We start from the raw sequence: 24,998 nt of genomic DNA, 5'->3' as shown, positions 1-24,998 counted from the left end.
CAGAATTCAGGGTCATTTCTATATCACAAAGAGGTATTGGGAGGAGGACTTTAGTGAGGTGACTTAATTAGAATTCATACTACCAGTGAAGTTCAACCATATTGATTTTTTAAAAACTACTTTCATATCTAAGTTAATATCTGAGGTTGACAAAAATGGTTTTCCTATGGTCCCAGTGTGGTGGCTGGAGGGGCGGACATAAATACAGAAAGGGGCCATGATTCTGTCACCCTGGGGAGCTCCTTTCATCAATCCAAGAAATTACAATCAGATGATGACTTCGCTAAAGTCCAAGGGAATTGCTAAAGGAATGACAAGGCTAAGTGACCGTGCCCAGAGTAAAACAGTCATAAAGCATGGGGACAAAGAAGGGGGTAGATGAATCCAGGTTTTCTGATTTTAAGGCCAGCTCCCTCCACAGTGGTAATATAGACTCCCACATTCAAATGAATGCAGTCATGTGGAGTTTTTCAAAATAAATTCTTGGTACCTTTATGTACTCATGAAAACAAACCCATAGTAATTGAATAGGGAAACTACTGTCTTTTGATGGCTTGGCATTTTCTCTTGGAATTCCTTAATTTCATTTAAAGCTAACAAAGATTTATTTTTTGCTGAAACTTATAAATATATTCATTTGAGAGTTTGAAAAGAAGTTTATTAGATTATGTACTTATTCCATTGTCTTTCTAAAACAATTAAATATTGTAACTACAACTCATTCCATAAGGTAAGGGCTTCAGCTTGTAAAAATTGTCCAGCTAGCTCAGCACCCCACAAAAACAAAAACAAAAATCTAAGTTTTTAACTGATTTTACTGCCAAGGAATGTGTTTTTGAGGCACCATAGGAAATCAAAGAAACACGGGTTGTCACTTAACAAAATGTGTGTTTTCTTTACTCTGCCTTCAGGAAATAACTGCCACCATCATCGATACGCTAGAAGGTGAGGTCCTTTCTTCTTATGCCTTGCAGAGCATGCCTGGCACTGGGCAGTCCCTGAATGCTTCAGTTGAAATGAACTGAATAGAGCCCTTTCAAATTTGTGAATCATTTCCCATACATGATTTTATTTGATCCTCAAACCAGTCCTGGGAGACAAGTATAATAGAGATGATAATCTACAGTTTACCAAAGAAGAAACTGAGGCTCAGAGAAGTTAAAGGACTTCTATATGGTCGCACAGCTGTTAAGTTTCACAAGGCAGGATTTGAACCTTTCTGGCTATAAATCACAGATTAGAGATGGAAGGGACCAGAGAGGTCTAACTGCCTCATCTGACAGATGAGGACACTAAGGCCCAGAGATGGCAACACCAAGGTCACATAGGTAAGGAAGTAGTCAAGCTCAGATTTCCCCCCCCCCTTTTTTTTATGGTGCCAATTTTAAATAGATTTTATTCTCCAGGACAAGAATTGCATTTTCACTTGTTTATAGTACTGATAAAGTACAATGTTGTTCACTTCTCTCCCTCTGCACACATTCAAGTATTCAGAATGCCCAGATTAAATGTTCTTTTAAACTGCTACTGCCTTGGCTACAAATTTGAGTCCTTCAATTTTTGGAAAGCTGTGTGGAATGCTCTTTCTTCTGGAGAGTTTAGTCAACCTTTTCAATGGTGGGTCCAGATGGGACTGCTCCACCCCCGGGAACCCACCAGGCATGCCTCCTGGCATGCCAACTTGTACTCTGGTACAGCTTAGTAATGATGGGGTTGCAGACCTTCTCCAGTTCTTTCTGCTGATGCTCAAATTCTTCCTTCTCAGCAGTCTGGTTCTTATCCAGTCAGTTGATTATTTCATTACATTTGTCAAGGATTTTCTGTTTGTCTTCATCACCAATCTTGCCTTGCAGTTTTTCATCTTCTACGTAGCCTTCGTGTTGAAAGCAGAAGATTCGAGAGAATTCTCAGAAGAAACCTTGTCTCTCTGCTTCTCATCCTCAGCCTCCTGGACCATGCGTTCACTGTCTTCTTTGCTCAGACGACCTTTGTCATTGGTGACGGTGATCTTGTTCTCCTTGCCTGTGCTATTATCCACAGCAGAAACATTGAGGATGCCATTTGCATCGATGTCAAATGTTATTCAATCTGAGGGACACCCCTGGGTGCTGGGGGGATTGCTGTGAGCTCAAACTTGCCAAGCAGGTTGTTGTCCTTGGCATTGCTCTCTCACCTTCATACACCTGAATAAGCACACCAGGCTGGTTGGAGGAATAGGTAGGAGAAGGTCTGTGTCTACTTGGTGGGGATGGTGGTATTATGGTTGATCAGAACTGTCCTAACTCCACCAGCCGTCTCAATTCCAAGGGAAAGAGGGGTGACATTCAACAGCAGCAAGTCCTGCACATTCTCAGATTTCTCTCCAGACAAAATGGCAGCCTGGACAGCTACACCATAGGCAACAGCCTCATCAGGGTTCATACTCTTGTTCAGCTCCTTGCCATTAAAGAAGTCTTGCAGAAGCTTCTGGATTTGGGGGATTCGAGTGGAACCACCCACCAGGACGATGTCATGAATCTGTGATTTATCTAGCTTGGCATCTCTTAGGGCTTTTTCCATGGGGGTCCAGTGTGCTTCAGAAGAGACAGGTGTTCAGCTCTTCGAAATGGGCTCGGGTGATTGAGGTATAGAAGTTGATACTTCATAGAGGGAATCAATCTCAATTGTGGCCTGAGTACTGGAAGAGAGGGTGTGCTTTGCACGTTCACAAGCAGTGTGCAGACGTCAAACTGCCCACTTGTTCTCGAGCTTGAACTCGGCAATGAAATGGCTGAGCATGCGGTTGTCAAAGTCCTCCCCACCCAACTGGGTGTCTCCAGCTGTGGACTTGACCTCAAAGGTGCCGTCTTCAATGGTAAGAATGGAGACACCAAAAATACCACCTCTAAGGTCAAAGATCAACACATCTCTCTCGACACCAAGCCATAAGCAACAGCAGTTGTTGGCCCATTGATGATTCTAAGCACATTTAGACCAACGTTGGTTCTAGCATCTTTGGTGGCCTGATACTGGGAATCGTTGAAATAGGCTGTTACTGTGACCACAGCATTTGTGACAGTCTTCCCAAGGTAAGCATCTGCAATTTCTTTCATCTTATTCAAGATCATAGAAGATACTTCTGGATAGAAACTTTTGGTCTCCCCTTTGTACTTCACTTGGACCTCAGGCCTGCCTGCATCATTCACTACAGTGAAAGGCCAATGCTTCATGTCTGACTGTACAACTGCATCATCAAATCTTCGACCAATCAGACGTTTGGCATCAAAAACTGTGTTGGTGGGGTTCGTTGCAACTTGATTCTTTGCCACATCACCGATTAAATGTTCTGTGTCAGTCAAGACCATGTAGCTTGGGGTGGTCCTGTTTCCTTGGTCATTAGCAATGATCTCCACTTTCCCATGCCGGAAAACTCCCACACAGGAGTAAGTGGTGCCGAGATCAATGCCAACTGTGGGTCCCTTCGACGTGGCTGCTGGGGGTCACAGCTGGCCGCTATAGAGGAAGGAGGGCTGCTGTTGCGCCAAGTAGCTCAGATCTCCTTTCTCCTGCCCAGGCTGCCTCCTGTTGCCTAGCACTCAACCCACCCCTCTAGGCTTCCACTCAAGTACAGCAGAAATTACGCTGCTTTCTGCTTTACCAGTCATCACTGGGCATTCCTAAGGTAAGTTTTACTGTAAAGCATCTAAACACGGCCCTGTCAGCTTTCACGTTGTTTGTAGAAGCCATCACTTTTGTAGCAAAGAGTTTACTTGATTTTATTTTAAAAAGTCTTAAGCAATATTAAACAGTTTTATCTAAAGTTTTGAGTTCCAGACTCTATCCTTCCTCCCCACTCCCTGAGGCAGGAAGCAATAGGCCATACATGTGCAATTGTGTAAAACATCACCATGGTAGCCATTATGTACAAGAAAACGTGAATAACAGAAAAAATGAAAGAAAGTAAAAAGAGAAAACTTCAGTATGTGTTCCATCATTATCAGTTCTTTATTGGAGGGAAAGAGTACGTTCCATCAATTGTCCTTTGATCGCTGTACTGCGGAGAACTGTTAAGTCATTCACAGCACTTCATCCAAGAATGCTGCTGTTACTGTGCGCAATGTTCTCCTGGTTCTGCTCACAATTCACTATGTATCAGCTCATACAGGACTTTCCAGGACTTTCTGAAATTATTCTGTTTGTCATTTCTTATAGCACAATAACATTTCATTACAATCACACACCAGTTTATTTAGCCATGGATGGACATTCCTTTGATTTCTCGTTTTTAGCGACCACAAAAAGAGCTATTATAAAAGAACTGTGGAGTATAGATGCTGAATGAACCATACTATTTCTTTTGTTTTTGGTGCTGTTGTTTTTCTATTTTGAGGTTTTTTGTCATTGCTCTGATTCTTCTCTTATAACGTGGTGGTGCGGAAATGTGTTTAATGTTATTATGTGTGTGTGTGTGTAATATATATATATATATGTATATATATGTATATATAAAATAACCTATATCGGATTACCCGCTGTCTAGGGGAGGGAGGGAGAAATCTGAAATTGGAAAGCTTGTATAAACAAAAGTTGAGAACTGTCTTTACATGTAACGGGAAAAAAATACTTTATTAATTAAAAAAAAAGAGCTATTATAAATATTTTTGTACAAATAGGCTTTTTTCTCTTTTTTGGGATGTCTTTGGGATATAAACCTAGCAGTGTAGTGTGTAGTATTGCTGGATCAGAGAGTATGCAGTTTTATAACCCTTTGGGCATAGTTCGAAATTGCTCTCCAGAATGGATGGATCAGTCCACAACTCTAACAACAATGGATTAGGGTCCCAAGTTTTCCCACATCCCCTCCAACATCCACTATTTTCCTTTGTTACATAGAAAGTTTATTTTAAAAACACAAAATATGTCTTTCAAATAAAGTTTATTTTTCATGTAGATTCTTCTCTAGTATACTCCCACATCCACATCTATAGCTAAAGCTGCAAACTTCAGGTTCAAATCCAGTTAAGTTCATAATTAACATTATGACCATATAAGAAAATAAAACAAGTGAGAATGAGTGGACAAAGAATCCAAATGAGAATCTTAGAGGAAGCAACCAAAAAATTCTCTTTTATATAGTGGAATTAATCCAGATGTAAATGTTGGTTCTATATTAGAATTTTAATAAATCATTTAACAATAAAATACTCATGGAACACTACCATGAATGTAATACTGCACTAGACATGATGAAAATAGTCACTGCCCCATAAAATCTGATAGTGAATACACAAAAACAAAAAATCACACAGAATGTCAGAACTGAGAATGGCTAGAGGGATTGTTGAGTTAAACCTCTACAATATACTGATGAGGAAACTGAGACCCAGAGAGGGGACTAAAGCTTAAAATCACAGAACTAGTTAGTGGCAAAGTCAGGATTAGAAACTAGGCGCCCGAGGCAGCTAGGTGGCGCAGTGGATAAAGAAGTGACCCTGGATTCAGGAGGACCTGAGTTCAAATCTGGCCTCAGACATTTGACACTTACTAGCTGTGTGACCCTGGGCAAGTCACTTAACCCTCGTTGCCTCCCCCACCCCCAAAAAGAAAAAGAAACTAGGCACCCAGAGTTCAATGTTCTTTTCATTATGCTATTTGTGATTTCACTGGTTTGGGTACTTGCTTTATATTTATTCATTTCAACCCTTCTAGGACTTGGTTGAAGGAAGTCAATTTAATATTTAATCAGCAATGTCTATATGCAAGACATAGTGAGGGGAATGCAAGGATAAATACTTCTTGATCTCAGAGATCTATTAAGGGAGATAGGACCTACACAAAATTCAAATACAAGGTCCAATGTGCCAAGTTTCAGGCAGCTAGATGAAGGCCCTGGATAGAGTACTGAGCCTAGAATCAGGAAGACCTGAGTTCAAATTTGGCCTCAGATACTATACTCAGATAGTTGTGTGATCCTGGGCAAGTCACTTAAAGCTGTTTGCCTCAGTTTCCTCATCTGTAAAACGAGCTGGAGAAGGAAATGGCAAACTATTCCAGAATCTATGCCAAGAAAATCCCAAATGGGGTCACAAAGAGTCAGACACAACTGAACAACAACACCAAGACAAGTTTCACAAATATGGTACAAAGTGTTAAGGTTAATTTAGAAGGAACATGCGTCTATAGTGAAGGCAATAAACGTGCAGTGACTGTGAGACATGTAAGGATGTTAGAAAATAGGACAGTTATACAAGTATGACTTGGTCAGGGCTAGAGGTGGGGGTTTGGAAGTTATTAATAAAAAGTTCTGATAAGAATAGATGAGTTCCCTGTGGTTGAGAATATGGAGAGAAGAGGACAGGGTATTGGAAGAGAAGTACAGGGAGAAAAAGAGGGAAGGGTCAGTAAAGGAGACAAAAAATGCTCAGAAAGGTACAAGGTACAAGGAAAACCAAGACACTGCAGCCCCACACTAAAATTGTAAGAAAGTTGCCCAAAGCAGATATTTCAAACTCTCCCAGCAAAATTCCTGAATCAGATTAAAATGTAACTGGCAAATGTTGAACAAAATAAATAAATAAATAAAAATACAATACAACATAGATAATGTTAATTTGTGGTTTTTAAAGTCAATATGTGGTCAGAAGGATGTTTCTATTTGAATTTAACACCACTGGAAGAGAGTATTGAAAGGTTAAGTGACTTCACAATATGTGTCACAGGTAAAATAAAAAGGAGACTGGAAGGAAGGAAATATTCAGTAATAAATCAAATACAAAAAAGTAGATGAGAAAAATGTCCTTTTACTAGTGAGGAAGACCACTATGACATAATTCTAATTTTTTATAACTTGGGAGGATTACTATCAGAGTATTATATTTCTTTAATCTCAACCTCAGATAGTAAATTTTTAGTCATTACTCAGCTACTAAATAGTAATGTGGCACTGGGAAGGTTATTAATAGATATTAATCTTTCATTTTTCTCATCTGTAAAATGTTCGATGATCTCTAAGGTTTTCTTCCATCACTCAAGTTTTATGACTAATATAATTCTTCCCCTCAAAATCTAGTACATCCATTATGGCCAAAACTTTTATATGCTGCATCATGTATGATTCTTATACCATTGATAAATGCAAAATTATATTTAAGGTATAAATGAATATCTTAAAAATAGGAAAGAGTCAATAGTGAAGGAATTATGGAAATGCAGGGACACTGATAAACTGTTGGGAGAGATGTAAACTGGATGAACCAATCTGGAAAGCAATTTGGAATTATGCTAGAAAAGTGACTAGGAGTATATACTATTCAAACCAGAGACTCTACTACTAGGAATAAACTCCAAGGATGGTAAAGACAAAAAGAAAAGTTCTATACACACAAAAATATTCATAGCAGCAATTTTTCTCCAGTAGCAAAAAAGTAGAAACAAAATTATGATAAATTGTAATAGCTGAACAAATTGTGGTGCATGAATATAATGGAACACCACCATGCAAATAAGAATATGAAGAATTCAGAGAAGCCTAGGAAGACTCACCAACTGCTCATTAGGCATTTTGAACTGGATGTCCCGTAGGTGTTTCAAAATCCCTGTATCCAAACAGAACTCATCTGTTTCCCACAAACTCTTCTGAATTTCTTTCTACAACCTCTGAATCAGAAACAACTCCTCATTCTCCCTTACTCACATAGTCAATCAGTTGCCAGATCTTGAGAGGAAGCCTGATGGAGGGAAGAGAGTGATTTGGAGTCAAAATATCTGTTGCAAGGGAGGGAGTTCCACACACTCAATGTAATTAGTATAAGGGCATGATGGAGTTTAAAATGCGCAAATAAGATGGATTACATCTTATGATCTCTTTGTAAACTGTGAACGTCTTTGATCTAGAATGGCTGACCAAACAAGCTAGCCATGCCTTTGTGGGCTTTAAATAGTTAGAATGACTGCACTGAATAGTAGTAGCGGATTCCAAGTTTAGGATTCCAGAACTGGAGTCAGGTTCCTTCTTGGAAGGAGAGTTTCTTTCCCTTTCTCCTTTTCCTCCCTCAACTATCATGTCATTGTTGAGACCAGACCAGTAACAGACAACACATCTAGCCAGGAGCAAAGGTGGATTCAAGGAATATGACCAGTGAAGAGTGCCAGCTATGGGCTTGAAAAGAATTCCCAAGCTATAAAGGACTGGGAGGTGTTACCCCTTTGCCATATGTATCTTACATGTAGGCCATACTACTGTATGAACCTATTTTTCCAATGAACCTGTTAGCATTTTTGGAAGAGTATCCCAGGCTTTTGGAAATGATGCTTGTGCCAAATTATGAAGGCTATTGGCTGACTGTTCCTATGAAATATAGCAGAGGAGGCTAATGAGCTATAGTACTAAAAAACAAAATGCTCAGGATTACCCCTAATGCCTAGAGAGTGGTTGGCCCGCTGGAAATCTAACCTGCCAATATGAGTGAAATGGGGAGTGGTCCTGGAGGGAATGTTCACCTGGGTTTGAACAGCAGCTCTTATGCTCATTATTTATAAGACATGATTATTGATTTATGGTGTAACTTCTGGTTAGTTACTTAACTACTCTGGGCCACAGTGGTCACCTCATATGTAAAATGTGGGAGATAGAATTTTACTAGATGATAAGCAGGAGGTTAGTTTCAAACTTTAAAACTGCGATCCTAGAAACTTACTGATTGTATCTCGGAAACATCTCTCACCCGTTTCCTTCTTCACTCACATAGCTGGCCAGTGTGCCATTTCAGGGGATCATCCCCTTTTAGAAATATTGAGAAAGCATTTTAATAGCATCCTAACCTGTCAAAGAGACACCCTCATCATTCTCTAATACTTCTGAAACAATATCTGCTCCCCTCTTTTCAAATCAGCACAGTTAAGTTACCTCCCTTGAAGTAATTAAGGTACTAACTGGTCAAATGGGAGTGGGGTGGGCTTATTGATCCACCCAAGAGAAAGAAGTCTTCTTGATTAATTTTAGGATGTTACTAACCAGCTGGAAAGGAGAATCTTTGAAGGGAATAGTCAATAAAAGGTTAGAATGGTTTTAAGAAAATGATTATTAAAGGGTTGGTTGACAGTTAAAATGACTATTTTTCTGAAACGACGAAGCAAAATACAAATCTGCACTTATCATGAGTTATATAATCATGTTTTTACCATACTGTGAAATTTTCCTTGTTTAAGATATCTGGGGGCAGCTAAGTGGCACAATGGATAAAGCACTGGTCTTGGATTCAGGAGGACCAGAATTCAAATCCAGAAGCCTCAGATACTTGACACTTACTAGCTATGTGACCCTGGGAAAGGATTCCTGTTACTTCAAAAATTTGTTTGAGAGAAATGTCCAAGAGCAGGGGGTACTCATCAGTTTGAACATTTGTTTCTTCAAGCAGAATGCTCAGATCAGAATGATAGATTTCATTAAAAAAGAAACAACACAATTTCTGGCAGGTTTGTGGCTACAGCACAGAATTTGTTGTTCAATCGTGTTTGATTCTTTGTAACCCCATTTGGGGTTTTCTTGGCAAAGATACTGGAGTGGTTTGCCATTTCCTACTCCAGCTCATTTTACAGATGAAGAAACTGAGGCAAACAGGGTTAAGTTATTTGCCCAGGGTCACACAATTAGTAAATATCTGAGGCTGGATTTGAACTTAGGTCTTCCTAACTCTAGGCCCAGCAGTCTATCTGTATTTTCAATTTTAGCTACAAATGCAGTTGGAAGTATATAGTTTAGTTGGGCCTTTGTCAAACCTTCTGAAGATCTGTTTTCCCCTACTTTTTTGATGTTCTGTGAGAATGGTCTTTTATATTTTACTTGTGAAGTTGATATTTGAACCTAAGTGTTTTCCAATTTCTTGTCCCAATGTTTTAGTCTGTTAGGATATTTTTGTATCCCATCACCCATCAGGTTAGCTATCCCTCCTAGCTTCGTGTTATCTATAGATAAATCTGATAAGGATACCATCTCTATCTGCACCAATGATAAACATTTTAAACAGCACAGATCCATAAGGGACTCCACTAGAAGTCTCTTGCCAAGTTGACTTCTTGTTGTTTAGTAAATTTTCAGTCGTGTCTCACTCTTCATGATCCCATTTAGGATTTTCTTGGCAAAGATATTGGACTAGTTTGCCATTTCCTTCTCCAGCTCATTTCACAGATAAAGAAACTGAGGCAAATAGGGGGAAGTGACCTGCTCAAGGTCACACAGCTAGTTAAGTCCAGATTTTAAGTCAGGGAGACAAATCTTCTTGATTTCAGGCCCAGAATTCTATCCACTTTGCCCCTATCTAGTTTCGAGTTGACATTCCATCTACTAATGACTACTCTTGATGAGCTAGTCATTCAACAACGTCCAAATCTATGTAACTCCATTACTCTAGTAAACATTTTCCCATCTTGTCTATGACTGCCTGAGACTGTCAGATGCTTTGTTGAAATAACTCTACCCACTTCCTATATACGTAATTTAGAATGCCATTTTTCCTTTTTGGGAGGTCTGCAGTACCTATATTTTCCTTAATGATATTTCTTTTTTTGGTGAGGCAATTGGGGTTAAGTGACTTGCCTAGGGTCACACAGCTAGTAATTATTAAGTGTCTGAGGCCAGATTTGAACTCAGGTCTTCCTGAATCCAGGGCCGGTGCTCTATCCACTGTGTCACCTAGCTGCCCTACCTTCATGATATTTCAAAGAAAACAGCAGCCTTTCCCCCCCGCATTTATTGGGATGTAGTGAATCAAAATTTGGTGATATGAACTCAAGTGCAACTAGCTACCCCCTTACTATCTCTTTATTGATCATTTTTCTTTGATCCTTTTAAACACAAAGAATGGTTGCTCTGCTTGGCATGGAGAGGGTTAAGTAGTTGTGCTTTCTCTATGTAAGTTATGGTAAGCCTTCCCTTCCTAAATGTTTTCTTTAATGCCTTTTGAATAATTAAAAACTTGTCCTGTTCAGCCTGCTGTCACAGAAAGAATGAATTGAGGAAAATACTTTACAAATATGGATACATTTTGTTTTGACACATGAGATACTTCTCAATATATATCCTTGACAAAATATGGATTCTCAGAAAAAGTAGTTTATGGGTTGGTTACTACAGAAAGAAAGGATATGTCTCTCCTATTCTGCCAGTTTTCTTTGTTTCTATCTCATTTTTTGCAAACTCCTCTTTTTAAAATTTTTTTTTTTTTAGGCAATGGGGGTTAAGTGACTTGCCCATGGTCACACAGCTAGCAAGTGTCAAGTGTCTGAGGCCGGATTTGAACTCAGGTCCTCCTGAATCCAGGGCCGGTGCTTTAACCACTGCACCATCTAGCTGCCCCCTCTTTTTAAAATTTTGATAATTTAGTTTTCTTCTTTTTTTCTTATCAAATTAGTTGATGGTTTACCTATGTTATTGTTCTTTTAAAGAAAAAAATTTCAGCTCAATAAACTTTTGTTTCTCTTTGATTTGTAATAATTTCTATTTCTGTACTTTTGGGGGGAGTTAATTTGATTTTCTCGTTATTAAGTTGCACCTTCAATCTTTTTCCCCAGTCATACATATGTGTTCCTCAGATAAAACTTTTCCTCTAAGGATTTCACTTTATGGCATCCCACAATTTCTGGCACTGTCTTAGAATCACTTTCTAAAATATAATTATTGTTTATGTTATTAATTTTTTGACTCGATGTTTTAGAAAATCAGCTTCCACTTAAGCCCGTGTCTTTTGTTTACCTTTCCCTTATTGATTATAATTGTTACTGCATTGTGGCCAATATAAGATGAGTTTAATTGTTCAAATCACTGAGCCTAGGTGAACTTAAAAAACTTTAACTTACTGGCAGAAGACGACTCGTTTAAAGGGCTGCAGAGGGGAGCCAGAACACCCTTGGTGAAAAGGGCCACATTTGCTGAGAGTCATAGTAATAACTCTCTTGTTCCTGCAGCTACTGGTAAGAGGAGGAGAGAAGTGCAGGGAGGAGCAAGCAAGCCTGGACCATAGTCCTCTGCTGGTTTTTTGGTGGGGATTTCCTCGGGAGAATTTTTTTCCTTTTCCTTTTCTTGGTGTTCCTGTATTTTGTGTGGCACATTTCTTACTCTTATGAGGTGATGAGAAGCATGGGGTGTGGAACTAGTCTTAGATATAACTTCCCACTCAGTTTTCTTGCCTGAAAGTGATGCTGCTGCTTTTGGTATGATGCCAATGGTTCTAATTTAAATACCTTAAAAAGTCTCCAGTCCCCAAAACAATGCTACAGTTATTTGTGTTGGGTCGAAATGGTAATAGTCTATCTCTCTGTTCTGTTTTTCAGATTTAGAAAACATATGCTCTTTATAGACATATGAGAGAAAGTATAGCCATATGTGAGACCTGAAGCCTAGCCTTTGACACATACTAGTTGTATGACAGGAGGCGAATTACTTAATTTCTCAGGCAACTATCTAAGATTAAGCTGAAGAGAAGTTGCCAAACTGCATTGGTAGAAGTGGAGTTTCCTCCCCCCAAAGTTCCTCATTCCAATGGAATCACGGGTCTGGTACCTATTCCTCTCCCTCACATGACCAGACGCCTGAATTAGGCAGCACAGTACTAAAATTTTACTTACCTTTATGTATTAACAGTTTTCATTGCATTATGATATGTAAGGATGTGTAACTGTTCAGGTAATTTTTCAGGTTACTTCAGTCAATAAGTGACAAGTACTCTACAAAGTACTAGGAATGTAAAGAAAGGCAAATACAGAGTCCCTGCCCATTGTCTAATGGGCAAGACAATGTATGAATAACTACGTACTTCCAAGATACATACAAATCAGATGGAAGGCGATCTCAGATGGACAGGACTCTGGGTGGGCATCACGAAGCCAGGGAAATTAGGAGGCAGAAGGAAGAAAGAACATTTCAGGCAAAGAGGAGAGCAAGAGCAAAGGCACTGAGTTAGGAGATGCATCCTATCTGTGGAATAGCAATCAGTAACTAGGTCTTAGACTGGGTGTAAGGGAGAAAGAAATGGAGGAAGAAACTTTGGAAGGGGCCAAGTTGGGAAGAGCTTTCTGAGACAGGGTTTTATGCTTGATCCTAGAGGTATTAGGGAACCCTTGGGAGTTCACTGGGAGAGAGGGGAGTGTGTGTGGCTTGGCCAGACCTAAGTTTTTGTAAATAATTTTGGCAGTTGAGTGGAATATACTTTGGACTTTGAAAGAGACTTGAGGCAGGGAGACCAATTAGAATGCTACTATGATCATACAGAACAGAGGTGACAGGACTTTTATTAGGACAGTGGCTGAAAGTGGAGAGAAGACTATGTGTATGTTAAGTGTCTGAGGCCAGATTTGAACTCAGGTCCTCCTGACTCCAAGGCCGGTGCTCTATCCACTGTGCCACCTAGCTGCCCCTTCAGCTACTGTGAAGGTAGAAATGACAAGATTTTTTTCAACAGATAGGATACACGGATTAGGAAGAACTGAGGATACCTAGGTTCTGAGCCAGCATTACTAGGAAAAAGGCAGGGTTTGGGAAGGCAATAATTAGTTCTGTTTTGGACATGGTGAGCTTAAGATGTCCATGGGACATTCATTTCAAGATATTGGAGATATAAGACTGGAGGTTAGAAGAGGGGATAGGCTTGGATAAAGCTGAGAATCATCTGCATAGAATTGATAATTAAATTCACAGGAACTGGAGGTCACAAGAAATAGTATCGAAGGATAACAGAAAAGTCAATGTCCTAGAAAGGTATTTTGTTCATTTATAGAAGGGAATCTTAACCTGGAGTGCAGGGACTTCAAAAGGGTCCCCGGATAGATTTTGGGGGAGATGGATCTGTGAAAGCATAGGGGAAAATTCTGTATTTCAATACAATTAGTTTCCTTTGTAACACAATATATTTTAAGTTATGAAGTTAAAACTTTATTCTGAGAAGAATTCCAAAGGTTTCTTCACCAGATTGCCAAAAGGTTCCAACGATACAAAACAGGTAAAGAACCCCTGATAGAGACTGTAAGGTTTATTTGAAAAGTGAAGGTTAAGTTTAAATTGGACATACTGAATTCTTAATATAATAGCTACAATAGTACACAATTTTAAAGAATGTTACGGTTCTTCTTTCATATACCCCATATATCTGCTATAAACTCTCACTTTTAGTAACTTAAAACTCCAAATGAGTAATTCCCAGTCATTTAATCAACCAGGCACTGTGTTTATAAAAACACCAATCTTATTAGAGCTTTAAAAATTTTAATTTATATAAAGCTCTGAATTTGGGGTACAATGAGTTGGGTGACAAAGGATAACAAGATTCAAATAAGACCTAGGTTAGATCCCCAGGGAAATTTAGAACCTGGTATCTTCAGGCAAGATACTTCTTTCTAGGTATACTTCTTTAAAATAACAGAGCTGAATTATATCATCACTAAATTCCCCTTCGGTTATAAATCCTATAATCTCATATGATTGGGCCCATATCTGTGGATGAAGGTATAAGGTCTAACTAAGCTCTGATGAAATGACACTACACAGGGGCAGCTAGGTGGCGCAGTGGATAGAGCACCAGCCCTGGAGTCAGGAGTACCCGAGTTCAAATACGGCCTCAGACACTTAACATGTACTAGCTGTGTGACCCTGGGCAAGTCACTTAACCCCAATTGCCTCACTAAAAAAAAAACACAAACAAACAAACAAAAACTGAATCCTAGCTGGCAATTAAAAGGGGGGGGGGGAGCATTTATTAGGCACCTACTGTGTGCTAGGCACTGTGTTAAAAGTGCCTTACACAGATCTCATTTGATCCTCACAACCACCCTGGGAGATAGATGCTATTTTAATCACCATTTTACAGTTAGGAAAATCAAAGCAGACAGAGGTTAAGTGTCTTTTCCAGGGTCACACAGCTACCAAGCCTCTGAGGTTAGATTTGAACTCATTTCTTCCTGACTGAAGACTCAGAGCTCTAAGTACTGCACTGCCTAGTAACATACCATAAAGTGAACTGAAGGGGCAGCTAGGTGGCACAGTGGATAGAGCACCGGCCTTGGAGTCAGGAGGACCTGAGTTCAAATCTGGCCTCAGACACTTAACACTTACTAGCTGTGTGACCCTGGGCAAGTCACTTAACCCCCATTGCCTCCCCCCCCCCCCCCAAAGAAAGGTGAACTGAGAAATTAATATGAAAGTTTGTATTTATTGTTTTTTTTTTTTTTTTGCGGGGCAATGGGGGTTAAGTGACCTGCCCAGGGTCACACAGCTAGTAAGTGTCAAGTGTCTGAGGCCGGATTTGAACCCGGGTACTCCTGAATCCAAGGCCAGTGCTTTATCCACTGCGCCACCTAGCTGCCCCCAGTATTTATTGTTTAAAACCTGTAAGTCTCCTATCTTGCTCAGGCTGGACAATACAGTCTCCAAGGTGTCTCTCAGTTCCAATTCTGTAATTTAAAGCTTGAGAAAAGCTGTGTTCTAGAATTAGGTAAAGGTGAAAGACCCAAAGTTAAAAGCTCTACAACTTGCTTATGGATCTGTGGTTTTGCCAGGGTGAGTGTCCCCCTCTATGGCCAGAGATGAAAGAGCTTAGTACATGGTCAACCTGGTGAGGAATCTCTCTCTGGACTTAGTCAATGACAGATTGTCTTTAGGTTCATTTGCAAACTCTTTCCAGCTTGTTTGGATCTGCTAGAGCTTGAACTCTGCTGCTACACAGCCTTTCAGAACTCAGGGTGACTTCCAGTGCCATGATGAGACAAAATGGGTGGTGAAGCTAATTTCTATTACTAATTTTTATTTTATTTTGTTTTATTATTTATTTTATTTTATTCCTTCCTTCCTTCCTTCTTTCTTTCTTCCTTATCTATATCTATCTTGCAGGACAATGAGGGTTAAGTGACTTGCCCAGGGTCACACAGCTAGTAAGTGTCAAGTGACTGAGGCCCATATTTGAATTCAGGTCCTCCTGAATCCAGGGGTGGTGCTTTATCCACTGTACCACCTAGCTATCCCAGATGAAATGTTACTAATTTTTTTAAAAAAAGTATACGTTTTTATTAAGTAAAAATACACATAAAAGTTAAAATATGGCAGACAGTAGTACTACAGGAAAGATTATAGGACTTATATGTTAGAAGACCAAGGTTTGATTAAACCACCCTTTGTGGAGCAGGACATTAGTGTCTGAGACAGCTGGAGTTGGCCCCCACACTCCCACACCACCAACCAGCTTTGTTGTGAGCTGAGACTTTGTGAAGCAAATCTGGGGCCATTTGAATGAAGCTCACTTCCAGGTAGACTGGTACCTTGGCCCCAGATGTGGGCTTTTAGACATGGAGTAACAAATACAGTTTTAGGAGTTTGGTGGAAGTGTTGAGGTTTCAACCTCAGGGAATTGCTTTTAATCTTCTTGTAAGGTGCTTACTTGCTTTTATCTTTTTGTAAACTGCTTTTTACTATTTTACAATGCCTCTTCCTGAAGGTTACATAATATTTTTATTAAACAAATTAACCTTAGGCTTTGAGTAGTCCACTGAACCAAATATGGAATCATGAATACAAGATACAACTATATTACCGCTGTGAAATTTTTTTGAGACTCAGTTTCCTTAATCATAAAATGGATGTAAAACATCCAATTTAGATGGAGGTAAAACATTATCTACCCAGCAGACTTGTGAGGAAAACATTTTATGAACTGTGAAACACAATATAAACATGAGCAACTGTTATTAGTAGATACTGGCCTTTTGCCTATCTGGTAGTACACAGTATGTCTATCTACTGTATCGAGAACACAGGATTTGAAGATAGTCAGGGGATCTGATTTGTACCGGATTCTGGGGCTTTAACTACATCTGGGGGCTTAGACAAGCCACTTAAAACTCATTAGGGCCCCTGTTTTCTCATTTGAGTTGAAACACAAACTTTAATGGACAATCTTGGTCCTGTATGACTGTTAGTTATCAAGGTCAGATTCAAAAGCTATGTTGAATGGCTCTGCTGAAATATTTTGTCTTAACAAGGAAAGATTTAACTGAGGAGGGGGGAAGATTGTTGTAAAAATAAAAGACAAAACGTTCTTAACAATTCACAGGGTTGAACGAGATGGCCTCAAAGAAAATCCCTTGGACCACTTGGCCCTAAATCTTACTGTCCTTTACTAATAAAAAAAGTCATGAATTTGAGAAAACATAGCCATGGTCTCTGATAATCTCTGCAAAAATCAAGTTCTTGAGGGCATATAACATATTCCACAACTGTCCATATTATGGTTCATTATTACACAACGTCTGGTGTTTGGTAACAAATTGTTAAAGAAGCTATTTTAAGCATAAAGAATGGTAAATGTGATTCATAAGCAGGTGGGAGTAACCATGACTGCAGTGATCTTCCAAAAGACATGCAGCTGACTAGGCACTTATAAGAAACCAAAGCATGTGATGAAATCTGGATGAGTCACAACGCAGTGTCTTACAAAAGAATCTCATAGTTCTTCATGGTGGGAAAATGATTACAAGTAAAAAGAGGGAGCAGGAATATGACTTTAGTGGAATATGTTATTTCCTTAGACTTATGACTCTCACTGTGGCTCCTGATTGCTGATTCAAGGGTTAGTGGGTGGTGAAAACTGTCTGGGGGAGGTAATGGCTTATTTGCTTTGGAGATGAATTACTTTAGGAACAAAAAGGATTGGGGGGAAGACCATGAAACATACTGGCAACATTTCCCTTCATATCTATAAACTACTCTGTTAGAACAAAATAAATGTTATATTTTATTAAAACTTTGTGAAGATGATTTTTAAAAAGCTACTTAAGTTAAATCAGTCAGTAAATATTATTATTAAACACCTATTATGAGCCAGGGATACAAAAAAGGCAAAAGGCAGTCCCCTGCTCAGGGAACTCAGTCTAATGGGAAAGACAACTTGCTAACAATTATGTACAAATAAAATATAGACAAGATAAATTGGAAATAATCAATAAAGGGAAAGCACTAGAATTAAGGAAAATCAGGAAAGGCTTCTTGTAGAAGATGGGACTTTAGCTGGGAACTGAAGAAAGCCAGGGAAACTAGGTAGAGATCAGGAGGGAAAGCATTCCAGGAATGGGGGACAGCAAGTAAAACTAGCCGGGCCTCAGTTGGCTAGAGTTCATGTGGAGCATCATGTGGAACAGCAAGGAAACCAGTGTCATGGGATCCAAGAGAACATGAGTATGTGAGGCAGTGTATGTATAGCATAAGAAAACTGGGGGTGGGGAGGGGAGGGGGGCAGCTAGGTGATGCAGTGGATAAAGCACTGGCCCTGGATTCAGGAGGACCTGAATTCAAATCCAGCCTCAGACACTTGACACTTACTAGCTGTGTGACCCTGGGCAAGTCACTTAACCCTCATTGACACCCCCCCTCCCCCTCCCCGCAAAAAAAAAAGAAAACTGGAAAGGTGGAGAGGCAAGTAAGGGGAAGGGACCAGGTTATAAAGGGATTTGAATGCTAAACAGGAGCTTTTATAGTTGATCCTGGGAGTGATAAGGAGCCATTGGAATTGAGCAGTTGATTTAAAATGTTAATATATCAATATTTCTCATAAGAGTTTTAGATCTGGAGCTGAAAGGAATCTCAGAAGCTATTTAGTCCAACTCCATTTTACAGATGAGTAAACTGAGCCCCCTAGGAGGTTAAGTGGTTTAGAGCTGCTAGGTTACCATAAGAGGTCAGCTAGTTGAATCCATCCCCTCACCCCTATCCCTCCTCACTTTACAGGTGATGGGACCCAAAGACTTGACTGAAGTCACACCATTAATCAATAATGCTGTGTCAGAGCTGGTAAACAGCAAAGCCTGGATTCAAACCTAGGGTTGCCTGACTCCAAACCCAGCACTCTATGTTTCAGAACTTGGCTATGTAAGGAGAGTGAGGAAGGACGGCTGATTCCGAGGGGGAATGGTTTATGGAGGAAAGAAGTTCTATGAAGTTCTAGCTTTGGAATTCTGAGATGGATTTGGGACATCCAGTTCCAAATGGCCAAGTGGCAGCTGGTCATGGAGGAAATAAAGCAAGTAAACAGCTCAAAGTACTAGAATGTGAGTCTTACCACTCCTACTGCTGCAATCTGACCTTTCTAAAATTTGTTTTTAATGATGCCTTTTGTAGTTTTCATTTCTGAATGTATCACATTACCCCTTACTCCTTTTTCCTGCCCAAGGAGCCAACCATCAGAGGTAGGATTTGATCCCTGATCTTTGAGTCTAGGTACTCGCTTTTTGAACCATACCAAATGGCCTCCTGTGTACCAAGGCTACTTAATTTAGCTTCATACGCAACAGAAGCAGTTGTTATGTTTTGATGTCTTGACCCTATAATAGCTATTCTTAGGCATGCATTTAAATTGTTTTTTAAAAAATTGATATCTTTTGATTTTACAAAATCTTCTTCTGAGTAGATTCTTCCCTGTCTCCTATCCAGCAAGTCATCCCATGTAACAAAGATATCAAAAGAGGAAAAAACCCCCGGTAGTTCAGCAAAATCAAACACACTGGTTCTGATAGTATATGGAATATCTATACCCATAGTCCTCTACTTTTTCAATGAAGGGAGAAAAGGACATTTTCTCAACTCTTAAGGCCAAATCTGGTCATAAAAATTTCAAAAAATTCAATTTTGTTTCATCTCTCCATTTACAATTATGATAGCCATAGTATATGTTACAATTCTGTTTATTCCACCCTACATCAATTCATATAAACCTTTCCATACTTCTCTGAATTCTTCAGTCACTGTTTTTTTGTGGTAACGTAATATACTGTTATATCCTAATACTGCAATTTGTTTAGCTATAAATGGACACCTGCTTCATTTCTTTTCTTTTTTTTGGTTTTTGTTTGTTTGTTTTTTTGTTTTGTGGGGCAATGGAAGTTAAGTGACTTGCCCAAGGTCACACAGCTAGTAAATGTCAAGTGTCTGAGGCTGGATTTGAACTCAGGTCCTGAATCCAGGGCCAGTGCTTTAACCACTGAGCCACCTAGCTGCCCCCACTTGCTTCATTTCAAATTCTTTGGTACCACAAAAAGTGCTGCTATGAATATTTTGGTATATATTGGACTTTATTTTTGACTATGCCCTTAAAAGCATATGCCTGGCAGTGGGATCCATGGGTCAAAGGGAATGGTCATTTCACTTTTTTTTTTTTTAAAAGGCATAATTCCAAAGTACTTTGCAGAGTGGTCTGACCAAATCACAGTAGTACCAACAGTGTATTACTGTGCCTGTTTTTCATAGTACCTCCAACACAGAATATTTCCATTTTTTGTTATCTTTGTCAATTTGCTTAGCATGAAGTGAAAACTCATTTGCATTTCTCATACTATTTGCAAGTTTGGGCAACCTTATATATGACTGTTAAAAATGTTCAATTATTTTGAAAAGTTGAAGGTATGCAACAGTGCAGTGATTATATGTATAGTGACTATATTTACAAGATGAAGGGGAGTGAATTCTAAATTTATTTCCTAAATGGTGGGTCCAATTCCCAGGTCCATCAATAGTACAGATGAAGGTCATCCACTGCATCCTGGGCCACCAGCAGTTGTCTTGACTTTTTGTCTTTTCACTGAACTTTAATGACTATGGAGTGGAGAACAAGGTTGACAACTTTGCTCAGCTCTTCCTCACTAAAATCCAATTTACCCTGGTGAGGTCATTTCATTGGTCCTCTTCAAGAACAAAGGATAAGCAACAACTGACTTCTCAGTACTTAAAACAAGTCACTTTCCATTTTTTTGGTCATCTTTTTCAATCAGATATGTAAAAGGTAGAGCTCCAGAAACACTTTAATTTATGTCTATTTTTAGCCATTTGGAGAATTAAAAAATATGGTTGTTGTTAGCTGGGATTTCCTCCTTTGTGGACTTCATATTCATATCCTTTTATCTTTTATCTCTTGGGGAATGGCTCATGTTGTTTGATACTCAAATTAGTGTATATTTGATTTTAGATATATCAGACTCTTATCAAAGAAACTTGCTTTGGAAGATTTTTGTCTACAGTAACTGTTCTAATCTTAATTCCAATGATTTTGCTTTTGTAGAAGCTTTTCAATTTTAAATAACTAAAACTGTCCATTTTTTTCTTCTGTGATGCTCTTTATATCCCCTTTTGGTCTTCCCTTATCCATAACTACAAAAGGTATCTCTTTCCTTGCTCCTCTAATTTTATCTTTAATTATTTTCTCTCCAGAACAGTTACAAAAAGTTTTTGATCTCCTCTATTTAAAAACAAAACAAAACAGTTTGACTTTTCATATTCAGGATGTACATCTATTTATAGTTTATTATATAGATGGTATAAGATGTGGATCTAAATCTAATTTTTGTCAACTGCTTTCCAGTTTTCCCAGAAGTTGTCAAAATGGGAGTTCTACATTTGCTTAGCTTACATGTCTTCAAAAATGGTCCTCTAGCTGTGTAAACTATATTTAGATAACCTCAGTAGGCAGGGACTATCTTCAATTTCTTTTTTTTTTAAATTAAACATTAAAAATTTTTCTTTTACTCAGCCAAGATCCACCTAATGCTCCCACTCCAATTGAGAACACAAGAAAAAAAATCCATTAGAAATGTGTATAGTTAATCAAATGTCTGCATCAGCCATTTTTTAAAAAAAACTGCTATTCTACATTCTGAATTCTTCACCTAAAAGGAGGTGGGTAGCAGGATTCCTTTGGAATCCTGTTTGTTCATTACACTGATAAGAGTTCAGCACGATAGTATTTCATCAAATTTCTATACTACAACTTGTTTAGTCATTTTCCAATTTTGTAGGCACTCCTTCAGATTCCTCTCTCTTGCCATCTCAAAAAGAGCTATATTTTTATACATCTTTAGTCTGTTTTGCTTAGAGCTCATCCCTGCCTTCATTTACCATTTCTCTAAATACCCCCCCCCCATTTTCCTGCTGAATGAAAAAGAATTTTGTACCTAATTCTGTGTCTATTTCCTCTGATCAGTTTAGATGAGAGTAAGGTTCAAATGTTAGCCATTCCTCCCACCCCCTCCTCCATGTTTGTACACATCTACTTGTATAGCCCAATTATCTAAGCTAACTTTCCCCATAGAGCAAAATTTCTTAAACTATGGGTTGCAACCTCATATGGAGTCATGTAACTGAATGTGGGAGTTGTGAAAATTTTGGCAACAGTAAAAGGTTAGGTGTATACCTATTTTATATAGCTATATAGCTGGGGTTGCATAAAAATTTCTCCAGCCAAAAGAGGTCCCAAGTGGAAAAAGTTTAAGAAGCTCTTCCCTCTCTTTCTATTCTTTTCTTTGGATTGTTATGACATAATGGAACCACTCCCAAAACTTGTCTAAATGGACTCCTACAAACTCTAAAGATGACAAGATTCAGAGGGGACAGGCATCATCTCCTCATATTTGAATGTGAGCAATTTATCCTTGTTTGCTCCTTTATCATTGTTCATTCATGTTTACCCTTTTATATTTCATTCCTGTGTTTGAATTTCAAAGTTTATTCACAGTTCTGGCCCTTTCAGCATGAATGCTTGGGTGATCTCTATTTCATTCAAGTCTCACCCCTCCCCTATAGCATTATATTCAGTTTTGATGGGTAAATTATTCTGGTCTGTAGGCCCAGGGTAATTTCCTTCTGGAATGTCATATACCAAGTTTTCCTATCCTTTATAGTAGTGGCTGCTAAATCATGTATAATCCTGACTCTAGCTCCTTGGTATTCAAATTCTGTCTTCCAGATCAGTTTTTTCTATTAGATATTTTACATTTTCTTCCAATTTTTCAGCCTTTTGGACTTAATTTTGATATTTCTTATTGCCTCATCAAGTCATTGGCTTCTATTTGGTCCATTTGAATTTTCAGGGAATTTGTTGTTTGGGCAAGATTTTAAACTTCTTGTGCCAAGCTATTAATTCTCTTTCCAAATTCTTCTAAAACTCTAATTTCTCTTCCAATTACTTCCTCAAGTGCCCACATTCCATTTAGAAAGACTTAAACTCTTGCATTATCTCTTCCAGGAATTCTAGTTGAGCCCCAGCTAAGTTTCTGTTTTTATTTTTTTCCCTTGGAGGCTTTGCTTATAGCTATTTTGGTATCATTCTCTTCTGCCTTGGTGTCTTGGGCATCCTGCCACTGTAATACCTCATTATGGTGGGATTCTTTTTTTGCATACCCATTCCTCCAGCCTACTTCTTGACTCTGGACTTGATTTTAAGGCTGGGCTCTGCCACACATCTAGACTGGGCTGGTTTTGTAGCTGCTTTTTTTTTGGGTGTAACACAATAACACAACTGAGTGTTGTGTTATTACAAGGGACAGGCTGGGGACTTGCAAGTTTTCAGTGCTCCCAAAGGAGTCCGATCCAGGGTAAAGTGTTTGCTGCTTCCCTGGTTTAAGCTCTGTAAATTCCTGACCAGGGTTTTAATCTATGCAGGAATAAAATTCTATAGGATTCTGTCCCTATCAGTCAGCTAGTAAGCTGTTGCAGCCTTCTGAATGTACTCCTTTCTCAGTATACTGCCCATGGTCTTCCCACCTGGGAATGGCAATAACACAGGCATAGATTCCCTTTTTACTCTGCTCTGGATGTGCAACCCAGGATTGGGCAGTGGGTGATACAGCTTCCAGCTGGACACCTGTTTCTGTTCTAGTGTCCTAGTATAGGTCTAGGATGCCCTTTTGTACTAGTGCATGGCCTCTCCCTGGACACTGCCGTGCTCCAAATGCTTGAGTTCCTTCCTGCTCCAAACTTGACCTCAGTGTCTGCCAACTTCTATCTCTCCATACTGACCTGGGCCAGACAAGACTCTCAGTGATTTTTTTTCTCCATTATGATTTGGTCTGGTGCATTTTATAGGTTTGTCTGGAGGAATTGTGGACAGAAGGCTCAAATGCAATGCTTCCCTCTACTCTGCCACCTTGGCTCTACCTCCATCTTTAATTTCTAGAAGCACCACTGCATTCATAGTGATGGGCAGTGTGGCGTAACAGAAACAATGTTGGATTAGGATTAAAGAAGACCTAAATCAAATTCTACTTGGTAATAAACTATATAACCATGGATAAATCACAATTTTTCTGAGCCTTAGTCTCCTCCTCTATAAAATGGGGATAATACATGTATCATCTACTTTGCAGGGTTGCTATGAGTAAAGTGATAATGACTATAAAGTGCTTTGCATTTTTTAAAGTACTTATTAGTGAGGAAAAAGTTGCTGATTATAATCTCGACTTGGGCAAGCTTGTCAAAAGGAACACGAACAAGAGAAACATACGATTACAATATAGTGTCATGAATTTGACTCTTTTAAAACAATTTTAAAAATCTACACCTATAATTTAATGGGTGTTGATAATTCCCAGTCTCACAGCCTTGTGTGTATGTTACAGGTGGAACTCAATCCCAGGTTTTCCGTACTCTGTGGCTAGCTTTTTAGTAACCACTCTGTGCTGTCTCCTTCTATACAAATAATACATACATCTATATGTATATTTACGTATATGTGTATAAATTAAACAGTATGAGTTCCAAATCTTAGGACATTGGGAATTTAGGGCATTAATATACACTAGAGGAAACTATACATATTTCCCCAGAAATTATAAGGTAGTCTCAACTGTTATTTACATTGTTGATTATGTCTGGGTGGGTAAGGGGAAGGAGAGTCAACAACTAGAAACATTGGTTAACTAGAATCACCAGGTAACAGAGAACACTACACTGGAAAGATTTGCCACAAAGAATCCAAAAATCAGATTAGTTATTTCTCCAAAAAAGGCTCATTATTTCTTTTCTTTCTTTCTTTTTTTTTTTTTTGCAGGGCAATGGGGGTTAAGTGACTTGCTCAGGGTCACACAGCTAGTAAGTGTCAAGTGTCTGAGGCCAGATTTGAACTCAGGTACTCCTGAATCCAGGGCCGGTGCTCTATCCACTGCGCCACCTAGCCACCCCCAAGGCTCATTATTTACACCTGAGAATTTACTAAGTCATTGTA

The 24,998-nt window shown here is 39.0% G+C and overlaps 1 protein-coding gene and 1 pseudogene across 6 annotated transcripts in view; both read right to left on the bottom strand.

The window, feature by feature from the left end:
* CBFB (core-binding factor subunit beta) overlaps nt 1-24,998 on the bottom strand; it is a 101,053-nt gene that overhangs the window by 54,119 nt on the left and 21,936 nt on the right. The gene's annotated exons all lie outside the window — the stretch shown is intronic.
* LOC122741315 lies at nt 1,599-9,552 on the bottom strand (annotated as a pseudogene).

This window comes from Dromiciops gliroides, chromosome 2 (genome assembly GCF_019393635.1).
Source record: "Dromiciops gliroides isolate mDroGli1 chromosome 2, mDroGli1.pri, whole genome shotgun sequence".
Taxonomy (NCBI): Eukaryota; Metazoa; Chordata; class Mammalia; order Microbiotheria; family Microbiotheriidae; genus Dromiciops; species Dromiciops gliroides.
Note: the sequence above shows the minus strand (reverse complement) of the source record. Positions and strands in the feature narration are given on the sequence as shown.